This window comes from Magnolia sinica, chromosome 17 (genome assembly GCF_029962835.1).
Source record: "Magnolia sinica isolate HGM2019 chromosome 17, MsV1, whole genome shotgun sequence".
NCBI lineage: Eukaryota > Viridiplantae > Streptophyta > Magnoliopsida > Magnoliales > Magnoliaceae > Magnolia > Magnolia sinica.
This window is the reverse complement of record NC_080589.1, coordinates 53,989,369-54,004,193: the sequence shown is the minus strand read 5'-3', so window position 1 is coordinate 54,004,193 and position 14,825 is coordinate 53,989,369. Positions and strand designations below refer to the sequence as shown.

Sequence of the window (14,825 nt, the reverse complement as noted above, 5' to 3'; positions counted from 1 at the left end):
GACTTTCCTAATTTATTTTAGAAATTTTCACTTTCTTTTAGGAATTCCTTCTTTTAGAAATCAGTTTACTGCTATCTTTCTTTTAAAGGATTGTTCTTCTCTTTTTAGAATCTAACTTATTTTGTTTTATTTTGCAGGTTTTTAACTTAGGGACTCCAATTTGGTAATTTCTTTCCAACTCTCTCTTTCTTTCTAGATTTTCTTTCCCTTTCTTAGGATTAGGTTTTGAATTTAATTGAGGGCTGTGAGTGTTTCATGCCCAAGTGGGCCCGTGAAAACACTCGACGTCTCTTGACTGAAGGAGGATTGGTTGAGGGGTTGACTATCCATCGCAGGACTAGACACCACTCAAAATCCCCTGAGTTAATTGAAGTTATGACTGAAGACCAACCTCCTCTACTTCCACCCAGGGTGGAAGATACCCAAGATGAGAATGATGTGCATCAAGCACCCCCGCCTCGTACTTTATGAGATTATCTACAACCGGCGAGAGTGAGTACGCCCTCATGCATGATTTTTCCTGAAAACACAGGACAAATGGACATCAAGCCAGGAGTTATCCAACTCCTTCCCAAATTCCATGGACTTGAATCAGAAAGTCCATATTTACATTTGAAAGAGTTCAATGAGATTATAGCTACATTATATTTTCCTAATGTATCTGAGGATACAATCAGGCTGAAACTCTTTCCTTTTTCCTCAAAAGAGAAAGCTAAGACGTGGTTACATTCACTGCGTCCTAGATCCATTGGCACATGGAACGACATGCAGAGGGAATTCATAAAAAAATTCTTCACACATCATAAAACGATTACCCTCAGAAAAGCAATCATGAACTTTGCCCAAAAGGAAGCTGAAACATTCTTCCAATGTTGGGAAAGGTTCAAAGATTTGGTCAGTTCATGCCCACAACACGGATTTGAAACGTAGCGCATTACAAATTTCTTCTACGATGGACTGACATCTTCCATGCGCCAAATGGTCGAGATAATGTGTAATGGAGAGTTCATTAATAAAGAGGTCGACGAGGTATGGGACTACCTCGACAGTCTGGCTGAAAAAACACAATCTTGGGACTATTACCCAAAATCAAACACCACGTCTAGGCCGACTCAATTAAAGGAGAAAGATGGATTATATCTCTTGAAAGAAGAGGATGATCTCAAGTGTAAAGTGACTACGCTCATAAGGAAAGTTGAGGCCATGGAAGGAAAGAAGGATAAGGTTAATGAAATTGTTTGCGGCATCTGTGATTGCAACATTCATACAACTGAAAATTGTCCTACAATACCCGCCTTTCGAGGAGTGTTGAATGAACAAGCTAATGCCGTAAACAACTATCAAAGACCTTTTACTGGACCTAACTCCAATACGTACAATCCTGGTTGGAAAAATCATCCAAACTTTAGTTGGAGGAATGGACAAATGGCTACCCCTCAAGGTTTCTTCAATCAAAATCCAAATCAAGTGAAACCTCAAGAGGAACCGGTTCAAAATTCGATACACGAGCTGACTCAGGCATTGCGGGGAATTACATATTTTATGCAAAAGATAGATTCTCGTATGACAGTTATAGAAAAGGGGATGCTTCCTGCACAACCTCTCCCCAATCCTAAACCGTAGTATGAGATTAGTGTTCCTAGCTCTTCAAATCAGATGGGGCACGCTAAATCCATTACCACTCTTAGGAGTGGAAAGATCATTGATAAAACTCTTCCGGTTAGGCCCGAAAAGCCTCAAGAACCAGAAGAGGACAACAATGATGGATCTAGTGATGCCCCACAAAAATTAGAACCGAAACTTCTAGAGAAGCCAGTTGCTCTGTTCCCTCAATGGTTGGTTGCACCAAAACGTCTTTCTAACTCTCAGGATATTCTGGAGGTGTTGAAACAAGTGAAAGTTAACATTCCTATACTTGATGTCGTGAAACAGATTCCTTCATATGCCAAATTTCTGAAAAACTTATGCACGACCAAAAGACCGCAAAATATTCAAAAGAAAATCTTCTTGACTGAGAAAGTGAGTGTCATCCTGAAGCAAGACGTGCCGCAGAAATTCAAGGATCCCGGTAGCCCAACTATATCATGTGTAATCCGGAACCATCGAATTGATCATGCATTTCTTGACTTAGGAGCAAGCGTAAATCTGATTCCCTACTCGGTATACAAACAGTTAGATTTGGGTGAATTAAAATCCACCCTGACCACACTACAACTTGCTGATCGCTTTGTTTGTATACCAAGAGGGATAATTGAGGATGTGTTAGTCCAGGTCGATATATTTTACTACCTTGTAGATTTTATCATCCTGGACACCGAACCCATCAATAACATGAGCACTCAGATTCCCGTCATTCTTGGTCACCCATTCCTTGCCACGTCAAATGCAATTATCAATTGCAGGAATGGTGTCATGACTATGTCTTTTGAAAATTTGACATTGGAGTCAAACATCTTTTTCAATAACGGCAGCAACTCAGAGGATGATGACGATTTCCACGACATTAACATGATTGACTCTTTCGTGGAAGATACGACACCTCTAACCTTATCCTCCGACCATCTAGAAACGTGCCTGGCCCACTCCCATGATTTTGATGATGACATGATTAGGGAGACGTGCGCCTTGCTTAATACTGCACCGGTACTTGAAGTTAACCGGTGGAGGCCACAATTTGAAGAATTGCCACAAACCGATGTAGTGCTTCTACCGTCTAACCTCAAGCCGCCGAAGCTTGATCTAAAACCTTTGCCCTCTGATTTGAAATATGCCTATTTAGGTCAAGATGAGACATACCCGGTGGTGATCTTTACCCACCTGGAGAAAGAACAGGAGAGTATGCTCATATCTACTCTCATTGAGCATAAAGGAGCCCTGGGATGGACGATAGCGGACCTCAAGGGAATCGATCCCTCAATTTGTACTCACCGCATATATCTTGAGGATAATGAAAAAACCGCTTAGCAACCACAACGTAGACTAAATCCAAACATGAAGGAAGTAGTTAAGGCCGAGGTTCTTAAACTATTGGACGTGAGTATTATATACCCTATATCTGATAGTCAATGGGTGAGCCCAACTCAAGTGGTTCCTAAGAAGTACGGAATCACCATCGTAGCCAATGCTAATAGTGAACTCGTGCCAACTAGAGTCACTACTAGTTGGAGAATGTGGATTGACTACAGGAAGTTGAATACCGTCATGAGGAAAGACCACTTTCCTTTACCATTCATTGATCAGATCCTGGAAAGGTTAGCTGGTCATTCCTATTACAGTTTCCTTGACGGGTATTCGGGCTACAACCAGATAGAGATAGCCCCTGAAGACCAGGAAAAGACCACATTTACATGTCCCTACGACACCTTTGCCTACCGAAGGATGCCATTCGGACTATGTAATGCCCCTGCCACCTTTCAGCGATGTATGCTTAGTATCTTTTCTGATACGGTGGGGCAATATCTAGAGGTCTTCATGGACGATTTCTCTTTTTACGGTCCATCTTTCAGTAAGTGCTTGGAAAGTCTTAAATGTGTGCTGAAAAGATGTGAAGAAAAGAACTTGATACTTAATTGGGAGAAGTGTCATTTCATGGTTCAGAAGGGAATTGTCCTTGGGCATATCATCTCGTCCAAGGGAATCGAGGTAGATAAGGCAAAAATCGATCTTATCTCTAACCTACCTCCACCCAAGAACATCAGAGACGTGCGATCCTTCTTAGGACACGCAGGATTTTACAGGCGATTCATAAAGAACTTTAGTCTCCTCTCTCGTCCTTTATGTAATCTTCTTCAAAAGGATGCTCCGTATGCGGGGACTGAGCAATGCCAGGAAGCTTTCACCAAGCTTAAGGGCATGTTAACCATTGCACTTATCATGCAGCCACCCGACTGGAGCCTTCCTTTTGAGCTTATGTGCGATGCTTCTGATTATGCTCTTGGAGCGGTTCTAGGCCAGAGAAAGGATAAGAGACCCTACGTCATCCATTACGCGAGTAGGACTTTAAATCCGGCCCAAGTGAACTACTCAACTACGGAAAAAGAACTCTTAGCCGTAGTGTTCGCCTTGGACAAATTTAGGTCCTACCTGATTGGATCCAAGATCATTATCTATACAGATCATGCGGCACTGAAGTATCTTCTTTCTAAAAATGATTCTAAGCCCCGCCTGATACGATGGATCCTTCTACTCAAAGAATTCGATTTAGAAATTAAAGATAAAAAGGGAGTAGAAAACGTTGTGGCCGATCACCTTTCTCGCCTTAATACCTCTGATTCCCTTGAGACGATCCATATCAACGACATGTTCCCTGATGAACAACTATTCAGAGTCTCCCATTCACCTTGGTTCGCTGATATTACTAATTATCTTGCTATAGGTGCCATACCGACACAGTGGACTGCGCAAGATAAGAAGAAATTCTTCACCGAGGTGCGCAACTTTTTCTGGGATGATCCTTATTTATTTAAATATTGCCTAGATCAAATCTTAAGGAGATGTGTACCAGACGATGAGCATCAGAGCGTCATCTCCTTCTGTCACTCACAGGCCTGTGGTGGTCACTTTTCTGCTTAAAAGACCACGGCCAAGATTCTGCAGTGTGGCTTTTACTGGCCCACTATGTTTAGGGACACTCATGAGTTTTGCAAAGCTTGTGAGTGTTGTCAGAAATTGGGAGCATTGTCCCGTCGAAATATGATGCCTTTGAATCTCATCCTTATCATTGAAGCATTTGATTGCTGGGGCATCGATTTCATGGGACCATTCCCCCAATCGTTTGGAAATCTGTATATTTTGCTCGCCGTAGATTATGTCACTAAATGGGTCAAAGCGATTTCATGTCGAACTAATGACCATCACACGGTCATTAAATTCCTAAAAGAAAACATCCTTTCTCGATTCGGAACGCCTCGAGCCATCATTAGTGATGGGGGCTCACACTTTTGTAATAAACCATTTGAGAGCTTAATGAAGAAATACGGTATCTCTCATGGGTGAGCACCCCATACCACCCACAGACAAGCGGGCAAGCTGAGATTTCTAACAGGGAAATTAAACACATTTTGGGGAAAATGGTTAACCCTGATCATAAGGATTGGTCAATCCGATTGACCGATGCCTTATGGGCATACCGTACTGCCTTTAAAACCCCTATTGGAATGTTTCCCTTTAGACTTGTCTATGGGAAAGCTTGTCACTTGCCTGTGGAGCTGGAACATAAAGCGTACTGGGCGATCAAAAATCTTAATTTCAATTTGGACAATGCTGGCTCGCTACGCAAACTTTAATTGAATGAACTTGAGGAAATCTGGAATGATGCGTACGATAATTCAAGAATTTACAAGGACAAGATGAAAGCATTTCATGACCAACACATTTTGCGAAAATCATTCACACCTGGTCAGAAGGTCCTTTTGTACAATTCTCGATTACATCGATCTCTTTCTGGGTAAGCTTCGATCTCGTTGGACCGGCTCTTACATTGTTGTTACTGTTTTTCCTCATGGGGCCGTTGAGATAAGAGATCCCGACAATGGTAAGGAGTTTAAAGTTAATGGACATCGATTGAAACCATTTGTCGAGAAATTTGATTCAGAGGACATGTCCATGACCCTGACTGCTCCTGTTTACTAGGATTGATCTCCTAGTCTGATGGAGGTATAGGTAGGTTTATCGCTTTCATAGGACTATGGTAGTTGCTTTATTTGTCTGGCTGAAGACGGTAAACTTAGTGCTCCTGGGAGGCAACCCAGCTCTTCATTTCATTTCGTTTTTATCATTAGTTAATTCAATGTTTGTGGGTAACATTACTGCAAACCCTCACGAGACTACAACTCGTTCACTAGGGGCAACCTAGGGGTTTAAAGGCTTGTCGCATACACTAAATGCAATCTAGAGCACCTACGAAAGTGGTATAGGTAGGATTTTATTTTTGTTATTTTTGTGTTGCCTTCTCTCTCGTGTTGACCGACGCCCATGCTGCGATATCTTGGAAAGTGTCTCTCGATTCATCATCCAGGTACTATCTTTCCATCACTTCATATTCACTTTTCGTTGTCCCAAGTGCATTGCACGCTCATATCTTTTACATTGAGGACAATGTAGATTTTAGGTTGGGGGTGGGAGATTAGGTGACCTAATCAGCATTTTCTTGGTCTTGAACAAAAATTGTGAAAATTTTTAATTTTTCTGGACTTTCTTGTGAATTCGAAGGGATTTTGACAGCCATCTAGGGCACTTGGAATTTCAAGATACATGATGTTGGAAATTTAAGATGCTTGGATTTAGTATCTATTGGATTGCTTAATTAAGTTTGAATTGTTAATCCAGAATTAGAAGTTGTACACTTTGATTGAGTTATGATCTCACATGTCACATCTCGCTTTCACATTAAGGTTTCAGTTTGATATTGAAGGATTTACTTGGTACTCACTAAGCATGAAAGGAACCGGCCTGAGAAAATTGAAAGGATTGGGTGAATAATCTTCACCATAGGTTTACTCCCTATAGGTGAAGGTTCAATTTCCCAAAGTAGCCAGCTGAAAGGGGTGGGCAATGGTCTTCATCATAGGTTTGCTCCCTATAGGTGAAGATTTGATTCCTCCCCTTGGCGGTATTTTAATGAAAAAAATATATATATCAAAGGTCGATTAATGAAAAGATGATCCGTGAGGAAAGTTTTAGTTATTATGAATTATCTTAGTGTTTACCGATAATATCATGAAATTAAGAAGTGAACCTTAATGATAAGCCGAGATTACACGATACACCCATGGAATTCAATATTTAGAATCGTTCTAATTAATGGATTAATATTTGAGCTTGATTATGAAGTTTACCGTGAGCTTGATTTCAGGAGAAAGTAATGCCAACATTCATGAATCTTAGAATTCGAGTATCTGAATTGTTTTCATAAATCTCTTGAGTTTGTAGAAATTGTCCTGTAATTCTCAATTTATTTTTCGCATACTTTGCTCGGGACTAGCAAGATGCTGGTTAGGGGTTGTGTTGAGGGTCAAATATTGCATATCAGACCCTATTATTGCCTGAATTTTCAAACATGATACTGTTTAACAGCCCGATTTAAATCGTGTTTGTGTTGCAGGGAGTATTTACGAGCCTGGACTGGGAAAAGGTACTAAAAGCATGGATTTAACGGTCTGAAATCACCAAGGCAAGCGACGGACCCCAGGAGACCAAGATCGACGGATGTGCACGCCAGGGATTCAAGAAAATCGAGAAACTGAAGCTCAAGTGGCCCGAAAGACATCCAGAATGCAAGATCATAGGGTTCCCACCATCCATTTAGCTCGAAAATTCATACATCGCCCGAGGACCATAAATTAACCGCACACGTCAAATTTCATCAGTTCAATCCCTGTGCAAGTGTCCCAACGGACAGATCAGTCAATAAACCCTTGATTTGGGGCCCACCTACTATCTGGATATGCTTCAAAATTGGTATCAACCGTTAAATGAGATAAGAATACAGATGGACAGAGTGGATTTCTCACAAACATCGTCAAAGGGCCTCATGTACATCATGTGTACACAGGAGACAAGTGCACTGGCCGTGCACTAAAAGTCTCAAAGTCCGTCAGCACACACTGACCGGCTCCATCGTCTCTAAATCAAAGATGGAAACAGCGTCCGCCGCTGTCCGTCTGTTTTGCGGTACTGGGGCCCACCTATCATACATAGGTACGATCTGGACCGCTCATTGTGTCCATAAGATGGGTACTACCACAATCATGGTGAATTTTTGGTCCCATGCACCCGATCACAAAATATCTATGTTCAAACTTGAGATGGACGGCCGAATGAAAAGCTCAGTATGCCACACCAAATTCAGTAAAAAACTATCCGTTTCCATCTAATTTTTCGAGCTGAATACAATGTGAATACAATGAACGGGGTTGATTCTTCCAAAAACATCTCTACGGGGCCCACCGAACATGTCAGGGTGCTCTGTTTTTCGCAGGCCCTGCGTTCGTGAAAACCAGACGCTGTGGGCTGTTCTGTGATCAAGGGCACGGTCGGATCCATGATCCGGACCGTCCGCACGCTCGATCAGGTTGTCCTGACCCCCACCAAGATGTCAGATTCTGAGTTTGGACAATCAGTCGTCCAAAATTTCAATCCAAACGTAAGTGCTTTTTGCGTTTCTGCTGCTGCGCACGCTACTGCACCGCCTGGCTGCGTAAGAAGCTTTCTAGGAGCTTTCTGCACGGACGCCAGGAACCAGAGGATTGCGCCTAACACTTCTATAAAGGAGGGGAGGAAAGAGACAGGGAGGGGGGATCTTTGCGGGACGTGAGCAGAGGCAGCCGTGAGAGAAAGGAGAAAAACAGAAGAAAAGAAGAAAAAGCTGTGGAGATTGAGCAGGAGAGAGGGAGTTCTAATTGTCAGGTTTCCTTTTTGTTTGATTTATTTTTAGCCTAATCATGTTTATGTTAGGCTAAACCCCTTAGCTATGGCTAAGGGGTGAAGCTTGTAGTGTGATAGGAAGAATTTTATGCCTTTAATTCTTGTTTAAACTGAACGGATTTAGTATTGGGTTGATTGTAAGGGAATGTTTTCAGTTTTTAATGGTCTGTTGTGACTAAAATTACAATAGGTCTGCGATGGCTTTGAGCATGTTTTTTCATTATTTTTTATGTTTATGACGTCAGGAAGCCCTGTTGTTCACCATAGTCTCATGGGCATGGTCGGATGACGTTGCCCTTCCTAACCCTCATAACATGTTGATTGGTTGGTAATTAGTTTAATTCTGTTGTCTATTTTGTCTCCTGGGCATGGTTTGGTGAAGAAATCCATTCTAATTCCTATACCTTTCATCTCTTGAAACTTATATCAGGTAAGTTCAGTTAATTTCTATGATTTTTGAAGCAGGTGTAAGATCTCCCTGATCTCTACAAGTGGATCCTCTGAATCCCTAGTTTCTTACCTCTGATTTCTCTTTTGTTTTAGATAATTTATTTCACAATTATTCTTTAAATTCTATTTTGATTTAGATTACATCTTTCGCTAGTTGTAGATCTAGTTAGTTCCACATCACGTACAAGTTTCAGTCTGGATTTGACCTCGGTCTCACCGAGTTTATTACTACATCACGACCCTATACTTGGGGAATGAACACAATGCCCATTAAACTCTCATGATGGAACATAGATCCATGGTTAAGTGAGGACCGTCCATGGTACTCTCGCCCACGGGCATGCCATCCAATACCTTAACGCGGAAGATCTTAGCCACTCAATCCTTAGCCTTTTCTCATTAATCATGGATTTTTGGTATATTCCCTCTTAATCAATCATTGTGTACAGCAGTAATTAAAACTTTTGAGTTGAATATTCGGCACACTTTTACGAACTCTATGCAATAAGATACCTGTCATGGCTAATTCAGTTCTTTCTAGAAGTATCTGGGATATTCCCTTCCTTTTAAATGATACATCGTTATAATTCTAACACGACGCACTGAGTGTAATAAAATCTGCTTGAAAAAGAAGCGACAAACGCCATTCTTAATTCACAACACTTTTCTAAATTGCGGTGTACATGTCATTGTTTGGGAGAATACATCATACATGAGGACTCTAACCTTTGAATCGAAGGTCATTGATCCAAACCATTTATACAGCGGGCCTTACATTGGATAGAAGATTTATAAAAGATAAACCAGTTTGGAATATTTAACCCTTTCATCATTTGATTCTTTTGATTTGAATATATACGGTTTCCCTTTGAATTATCAAAGGGTTCAAATGTTCCGATCCATTTTTTTTTTTTTTCAGGTATATTACTGTTCCAACGGTTATTGTCCCCGCCTATCCAATTGCCATACATAGGGGTGTATTTTAGAAAACTCATCATACAATTCTCAGGCAGAGAGATTATACAGCTGTTACAAGTCGGGCATGTACTGTTCAGTGATCCAATCCGTTAATATAATTAAAAAGTCCGGCGTGAGTGGCCCGTGCACTAAAAATCTGGCAGATGTGAATTCCTAATCTTTTAATAGGTGCCCAACAAAGAAATAGTTGATAAATCAACGGTTACCATTTGATCAATTAAAGACCAAAATTTCTACCGCTAGGATCTTGTAATCTTGAGATTTTCAATGCAAGGAACCGTTCGCTTTGAATCCCATCGTATCAATATTTTGGATCACCGAACCATGGACCCACTTATTGAAATCTGGAATACATGTATATAAATCCAGACCATCATGATTATCAATGGATCGAATGATCCCACCCATCCAATTAGTGGCTATCAAATAGATGGTCAAAAATAAAATGATCAACATTCCTAATTGAAGAAGATAAATTAGATGGTTAAGATCTCTTGATTGGTGTAAATTCCGAATTTAAGGTATGCTTTTAACTTATAAAGTCGGCAAACGTAAAATCATTATTTCAAAGGAGTGGATAATCTTGAAGGATTATTATAGTATATATAAGGAAGCTTTTCCTGTGAAGTGAGTTAGGGAGTATGAGGTCTGAATCATGGTGCTGATAATTATTTATTTTATAATAATAGTTTGCCAAGTCAAGACACGTGTAGAGACCTGGCCGTCACATGCATGCAGGCATGCAAATATGGTAGACGTGCTCAAGATCTAAGCTTTATATCAGACGGTCCAGATTGTTTACATCTTCTGGAGACTATTTCACTCATCCGTGGAACTTATCTAAAACACTGTTTTCTAGCCATCTGTTTGTTTTCTACAATGTGGCCCACTTTTTTTTTTTTTTTTTTGCTAAAAGTGGATTGGTGCACTATGGCCCTATAGGAGAAGTTTCTAGGACAAAATTTTAGGACCGTTGTTGGGTGGGCCTCACATGATCATCACATTAGATATTATCATTGAGCATACCGGTGGGTCCCATGGTATGGCGCAGCGAGTGAAAGGCTTGGATTTCATACGTGTTTTATGTATGGATGGACAGTCTTCACCTACATGTGGGCTGAGTGAACTTCCTCAATGATATATGAGGCTTTCAAGGCAGCCCGGCCGCAGACACACCTCTATATTCGCTAGCATGGCACTTGGGTGTGAGATACAATACTAGATGCGTCCCATTCGTTGTGTCCTGACTCAAGATACAAACAAGCCGCCGTCTTTGAAAACTTGGGCTTTTGTTGTTGTTTTTTGACTTCCACGTAGGGCGCAGCTTTGGTTGATCCCGAGCCACCAAGGTGCCTAGGACCTGACTATGAGGCCTACCTTGATACACGTGAGTATATCCACGCCATCCATCTGTATTGAAAACTCATTTTAGGACATCATAAAAAATGAAGCAGAACCTGGGTACAGAAAACAGTCGTAATTGACCATTAAGGGCCCGTTTAGCCGGGTGGATTGGAAGGGTTTGAATGGTATTAGGGTGGATGGCATGGATTTCTAAGTAATAATGGTGTTGTCAGTGGATTGTCTGGAGATCCATGGGATTGATATATCCCTGGATTGCTATATCCAGTCTGTTTGGCGCGCCCGGCTAATCCCGGTTTTAAACTTTCTCATCCCTTCTAATCCCTCAAACCAAGCACGTCCCAAGCAAATTTGAAGGATTAGGGTGGATTTGATGGGATTTAAATGTAATGATGGTGATGTCAGCGGATTGTCTTGAGATACCTGGGATTGGGATCAGATCACCGACTCTGTTTGGCACGCCAGGCCAATCCCAGGATTTGACTTCCAATCCCTTCCAATACCATCCAATCCCTTCCAATCCGACCGGCCAAGCGGGCCCTAAAAACATCTTATGGGCCACGAAGCTTTGGATAAGATGATATTTGTGGTCTCTTCAAATAGCTCTTCGTGACCTTATTAACCAGTTGGATGGCAAATAAACATTTCCGTGGACTCTATGAAGTTTTTAATGGTGGGCATTCAATAACTACTCTTTCTTATAGTGTGGTCCACTTAAGATTTGGGCATGCTTGATTTTTGGGATCATGCTCTAAAATGATTTTTGAAAATGGTTGGACGGTGTGGATTTAAGGCACATTTATCACTGTGAGCCCCACAGTCAGGGGGTTCCACCCACCTTGGTGTTCCAGTGTCTCACCGAATCAGCTCCCTTCATCTGGAAAAAATTACCAAAGTAAACGCTGTCTTTTAGGGTAATTATTATTCTAGCAGGCGAGAAACTTTGCCGATGGAAGATGATTTTTAGGGTACGGATGAATGAAAATACCCTTGAGTTCGAGTAAGAAGCAAGTGAAAATGGAGGGTTAATTTCGTTCGAAATAGATTGTCCGTACAATCAGGGTTCTACTGTTGGTTATCTATGCTTGTAGTATGCCGAAGCTGGTATGGTAGGTAAATGGTGGGGTCTAAAGCCAAAAATTACCCCATCTGCCTATTGTGTTTTGTAAACTGTGGGCAACTGACGAGTGGACTGGTCTATTTTCATATCAGGGTTGTAAGAGGTGGGACCACCTGGTTGATGGAGTGGATCCCGTGACCATGTGTAATGCGGCCGCATATGATGGAGTGGATCCCTTCTAATCCCTCACACCAAACACGTCCCAGGCAAATTTGAAGGATTAGGGTGGATTTGATGGGATGTAAATGTAATGATGGTGTTTTCAGCGGATTGTCTTGAGATACATGGGACTGGGATCAGATCACCGACTCTGTTTGGCACGCCAGGCCAATCCCGGGATTTGACTTCCAATCCCTTCCAATACCATCCAATCCCTTCCAATCCGACCGGCCAAACAGGCCCTAAATGCACGACACAGTCCCATTTTTTTGTCATTTCAAGGCATTGAGTAAAAAATGAAGCATATCCAAATCTTAAGTAGACTATATAAAAACATTTAGTGGTGATTGAACAACCCATCACTGAAAACTTCTCAAGCCCACTGTAATGTTTGTTTTCCACCCAACCTATTGATAAGGTGACACAAAATTGTATAAAGGGAATTTGAAAAAAAAAAAAAAAAACTTGATCCAAAACTTTTATGGCCTATGAAAAGTTTTTAATGATTAATCAGTACTATTTTCTATGATATGGTCCACATAAGATTTGAATGTACTTCATTTTTGGGCTCATGCCCGAAAATTATCTGAAAAAATAAATGAACAACATGCATATAAGACATCAAGGTGGACCTATGATAAGGACTGCACCAGCTTAGGCGAGGCCAGGTGCCGCCACTAATCTATAAACTATAGTATCATACTAGGTCATTAACCCTAATTTAGACCTCTACCGTCTCTACTTTATGCTATGCTATGAATTTATGGTTGAAGCATCATGACACCGACAATACAGGTGGTTTTTCTTCTTTGCTTTTTCATTTTCTTTTGCCCTTACTCTTTTGGTCAGGCTATCAGTTCCTTTCATGTTGTCATTACCCTTGACATCATAGTTGTCTTTTGTATTTCTGATAATTCGGTTGCTGCCTAAGAAGCCTTCTATACCATAACAACATACTTTACATCTCATGTAATTGGTCTAATAGAATAATTGTGCATGTAACTTCCGTCAGAATATTTGAGCTCATATATATCATAATTGCCAATAAACCTATTTTACATGGGTATTAGTGACACCAGGATAACATTCATAACCGTTTTCTTCTTTTTGGCAGCTCAAATGTTTCTAATTCTTTGGCTATCTCGAGCATTTTCATGACATGCTCGCTGACTGAGGCGCCCTCCTCGAGTTTTGTAAATTATAATTTTCTTTTTAAAAATTTGACTTGCACAATGACCTAGGCATCAAATATCTCCTTCAGGCGTAGATTTTTGGCATATATCATATTCCGCGTCAGCTTCTAAAATGCATAGGATATGAAGGCCAAAATGTATACTTTGACCATCTCAGTGTCACTTTCTCCTTTTTCATATTTAGCATAGATAGGCAATGATTCAATATTCTTTTTAGAGTCATGAGTAGAGAGGCTACTCATGATGAATGAGGTAGAAAACTCGTCCAAGGCGAAAAATGAGTTCAAGCTTTTGATACCAATTAATGAAGTTCATTCCAATCAACTTCTTGTATGTAATGATTTTAGAAATAACATTCATCTTTGACATTTTTTGTATTGTCATAATAACTTTGACTATGAAGGGTCTACTCATCTTGTGCTAGGGAATATATTTTAGGCACACAAATGTAGAGTTCGTCAAGAAGTATCCCTAACACAACCAACAACTTTCATTGTACAAAGCAGCAATGTGTGATCTATCCAAGTCTCGAGATAAAGTATTTTTAATTTATTAATCATCCCCTCATGATGAGCGGGATACCACAAACCATATGCATGGCAAAATGCACAAAACTTGATGCCCTGTTGATTTGACAATCTTGTTCGCATGCATGCATTAAATTTGTATCAAAAGAATGGAATTAGGATACTTTTTAGCTGTTGTGGGACTTTAAAGTGAAATTTGAATTATATTCTTGGGACTATCATGCTCGAGTCACATGAAGGATTCTGCGAACATCTTTACGTGTACTATAAGGATTGACCTAGAAAATATTAAAAGCTCATTATTGTGCGTCCCACTAGACAATCTAGACCAATATGTTTGGTTAACACATTACTAGGGCAAGGTGCCGATTTTTAGCCCATTCTGATCTCAAATGAATGAGATCTATCCTAAATGGATTTAACGGATTCAGAATCAATCTTGGGTGAATCAGATAACTAATGTTCAGAACCTTTCCTTCCAATAGATGCATTACAAGTACAAGTGCCTAATCTTGAGTGCATAAGAGCATTAGAGAATATATCTCTCAAAGCTACACAAACATATTCCATAAGAATTAACTCAAAAGGTAGGTGCATCATGCATATTAATCA

At 40.5% G+C, this 14,825-nt stretch overlaps 1 non-coding gene across 1 annotated transcript; it reads right to left on the bottom strand.

Moving 5' to 3' along the window:
- Nucleotides 1-813: 813 nt before the first annotated feature.
- Nucleotides 814-920, bottom strand: LOC131232011 (small nucleolar RNA R71). The gene has a single exon (XR_009164620.1). It is a non-coding gene; the product is annotated as a small nucleolar RNA R71 (small nucleolar RNA).
- Between the last annotated feature and the right edge of the window lie 13,905 nt (nucleotides 921-14,825).